Raw genomic sequence first — 4,292 nt, 5'->3', positions numbered from 1 at the left:
ATCACTAAATTCACCATCATTTCCTCGGAGGGCAGTTTAAAATCAAAAGTTGATCTCCTCTCCCTTTCCTCCTCTCGCGAATGAGTCAATTTCACGGCACGTTATCCCGCACCGTTCTCCCTTTCCCCCAACTCTCTCTTATTAGAAGTGAGAACGAGCAACATGAATTAGTAATGACAGTGAAAGGTTTGAAAAGCTGAGCGCTACTCTCTTGCCTTTTCATTACCCGTCCACGGCCTGACTCTCATCCTGCTCTAACGCTCATTTGGATAACTTGTCCTGCACCTCTACCGCTGTCTGTGCTAATGTATAATAGGCACTCTCTGATTAGATTACATTTACGCTACTCCGTCGTGGCTGGATCTATTACATACAGACCGTGACGAGGCATTCAACAGGCCCTGGATCTGTCTTGTTAGAGTCATTGTGGTTCTTAACGGACCCATGAAGGAATGTGAGATTTATAGAAATAGATACAAGTGATCACCTTAGGGGAAAACAACTAGTATTGATTGCATATGCAAATTCAAACTTGCCACTCAAGTTTAAGAATCACCACAATAAATATGTTGATAATGCATTTTTTGGTCTAGTGTAGTCAATTTTAGTATGTGTATAGCAGATAAAGTATTGTCTGGATAGAACTGTGCACTAACTCGGAGTGCATCAACTTGATACACCAGCTAGCCGATGAAAAATGCCTCTCCCTTTCAAGGTTGATTGAAACTTTAACCTCATATTCAATATGCCAGAAAGACCTGGAATGTGCCAGAGACGGCTTTTTTCCACAATAGGGGCCTGAATAATGCAACAATCAGTCAATTATTCATCTCTCCTGGCTTCTTATTATGTTCAGAGAGAGAAAGAGAGAGAGCATACCGCTAAACAGTACAGCTTGAGTGATTGGCTAAATGCTGCGTCAACACATTTTGTACGTGCTCTTGAGAAAAGAGAAAGTGTCTGTCATAAAATAAAATAAAAAATAAAATAAAATGATAAAGCACTGCAAACTTTTACAAGTGGTAAACAAAAGCACAAGAACAAAGTAAAATAAATAAGTTAGGTAAAATAATATAAAATAAAATAAATTACATTAAAATTAAATAAAGAAGCACTGCAAATTTTCACCAGTGGTAAACAAGAACAAGAACGTTCTGTCTTGCAAGTAAAATAAAATAGAATAATAAAAAATAATAAAATACAGTAAAATTACAAAACAAAGTAATATGTCTTTATGTCTTGGAAGTAAAAAAAACATTTACCAGCTGTAAAAAAAACAAGAGAACAAGAATGTCTTTCTGTCTTGCAAGTAAAATAAAATAGAATAATAAAAATAATAAAATACAGTAAAATTACAAAACAAAGTAATATGTCTTGGAAGTAAAAAAAAAAACATTTACCAGCTGTAAACAAAAACAAGAGAACAAGTGTCTTTCTGTCTTGCAAGTAAAATAAAATAATATAAAATAATAATAAAATACAGTACAATTATAAAACAAAGTAATATGTCTTTATGTCTTGGAAGTAAAAAAAAACAAACATTTACCAGCTGTAAACAAAAACAACAAGAACAATAGTGTCTTTCTGTCTTGCAAGTAAAATAAAATAATAATAAAATACAGTAAAATTACAAAACAAAGTAATATGTCTTTATGTCTTGGAAGTAAAAAAAAAAAAACAATTACCAGCGGTAAACAAAAACAAGAGAACAAGAGTGACTTTTTGTCTTGCAAGTAAAATAAAATAATAAAATACAGTAAAATTACAAAACAAAGAAATATGTCTTTGTGTCTTGGAAGTAAATAAAAAACTTTTTTTTAAAACAAGAACAATAGTGGTAGAGTATTTGTGTTTGACGACTTTGATTTAGTGTTGCTATAGAAGTCACACAAAACAAGTATCAGTCAGTTTTTGAAACATCTCCCTTGTAAAGCATGTGGGAAAAACTTTATTGTATTCCAGATGGACAGGACAGAAGTAACGACATGCCAGCATGCTCTCCATGTCGAGTAGGATAATAAACGGCAACTGAACAAAAAATAACTTAGATACAAGAAATCTTATTAAAAATTTTTGTATTGATTTCCTAGACCTACAGCGTACAATGCACAGTAGCATGTCTACACTTTTATGTACATATTTGATGAACTTTGAGACAAATCTGCTATGATCCCATATACAACGACACAAAAAAGAAAATCCAGACAGCTATACCTTTTTTTCGAAATAACAGACAGATACACAATACGCATTTAAATGCAGTGTCTATATTTGATAAATAACTAAATAAATTAAAAGCTCTCTTCAGACACCTCCCTTCATGAAATGATGTTTTGAAATTGACGTAAAATGGGCAATAAAAGGGCATAAAATGGCACAGTCTGATTTGAATATTTCATCTGTCAGTGTAGTCAGGCAGATTTAAATGCTTTATAAAATGCTTTTAATTTCTCAGTGTTGCGAAAAGTCCCCTGGAAACCTGGTTATTCATCCAGGTGTGCATTGAGATACCATTTTCTTCTCGGCCATCTCATGAGGATAGGTGACTCACGATTCATTCTACTGAATGCTGACTTTCAATGGCCATAATAATCTTGTCAAGTCTTTGTGCTGCAACACACTGACATCAGCCTATAAAATTGCCTCATTGTCTTCCATCAGTCCTCCAGCAGAATTGCAGACGTTATTTACCAGGCAATTGACTACTGTCTCTTCTATACAGTATGAATGCATTTACTCCTCGTCTTCATTCTTCAGTACATCATTGTGGACTTTAGAAAGAGTCTTCCATCTATGGAGAAAAATAAATGGTATGAATGAAGCTTGACTGATGTCACAAGCAGCGTATAATGAATGGACAAATCCATAATGTTCTAACGTGTGTGGAGATGAAAGGATTGTTAAAGGAGAAGATGCGGTATTTGAATATATGTCAAAGAGAACAAAAAAGAGCCCTTCCCTTGCTTTCCTCTCAACCAAGACGAAAAGAGAACGCAAACCCTTTGAAAGATTAATTACTACATGTAGATTATGTAAATTATGCCCATGCAAATATTTCATGAGGACAATTAAGGGACCCATTAATTACTGCTCCCCTTTTTTATCTTTATCCTTTCTTTCCTTTTTTTTTCTTTTTGCATCAGTGTCATTTAATTTCATTTCACTCTCAATGTTTTAAATGTTTAATATTCTAACAAAGGCTTGCGATACATCATCAGGGCCCTGTTTACATTATCATATACATTGTCAAACAACAGAACATAATGGACACCATATATAGGATAGATGGTATCCATCTACGGCGGTAATTTCTTTCAAGACTTTGAAGATTACAGGGGAAAACACATTTAAATATAGCTCCATGAGGAAACAATACGACGGAATATGAAAAGATTAAATATCCATTCAGACATCAGTACCTTGTATTGTTCTGTCAGTGTCTGTTTTGCTGCTGTTATGGTTTGTCTCCATTTCCTGTTGAGGAGGGTCTGTTAACATGAAAAGAGTTATCAATAGGGTTATGAATTATTTGTTGCTTTAACTTTATTTAAAGGTGACATATCATGAAAATCTGACTTTTCCGTGTTTTAAGTGCTATAATCAGGTCCACAGTGCATCTACCAACCAAGGAAACGTGAAAAAATATTATTACAGTTTTAAATAACTGTTGTCTATTGTAATAAGCTGTAAAATGTACTTTATTCATGTGATGCAAAGCTGCCATCATTCCATGATCCTTCAGAAATCAGTCAAATATGTTGATTTGCTGCTCAAGAAACATTTCTTATTATTATCAGTGTTGAAAACGGTTGTGCTGCTTCATATTTTTTTATGGAAACCGTGATACTTTTTTGATGAATTGAAGTTCAAAAGCACAGTTTTTATTTGAAATGTTATAAAGGTCTTTAATTAAAATTAAAACTAAAATACACTAATAAAAAGATTAATTTACATTAAAAAATAACTTAACCCCAAACGTTTGAACAGTAGTGTGTTTCATAGTATTATATCTACTATATCTTATATAGCTATTGCATTAAACTTTGAAAAATGACTTTGAAATCTTTATGCTACTGTATAATTGAAATATTATTACATCAAATCCCACATCACAGCAAACAGTAATTATAGCAAACTATGAAAAGCTGTTCCACATGCCCTTATTCAGCCTTTCACTAAATACTGTGTTTGATATAACACACATCTAATGTGAAACTAGGCTGGAGCCCAGTGGAACATGTTAATTTTCCAGTTTGCAGTAAGAGCTTAATTCAGACAGCACAGTCAGCAGA

This window comes from Sinocyclocheilus anshuiensis, unplaced genomic scaffold, assembly GCF_001515605.1.
Source record: "Sinocyclocheilus anshuiensis isolate Anshui unplaced genomic scaffold, SAMN03320099.WGS_v1.1 scaffold1448, whole genome shotgun sequence".
In the NCBI taxonomy this organism is placed as follows: Eukaryota; Metazoa; Chordata; class Actinopteri; order Cypriniformes; family Cyprinidae; genus Sinocyclocheilus; species Sinocyclocheilus anshuiensis.
This window is presented reverse-complemented; position numbering follows the sequence as displayed.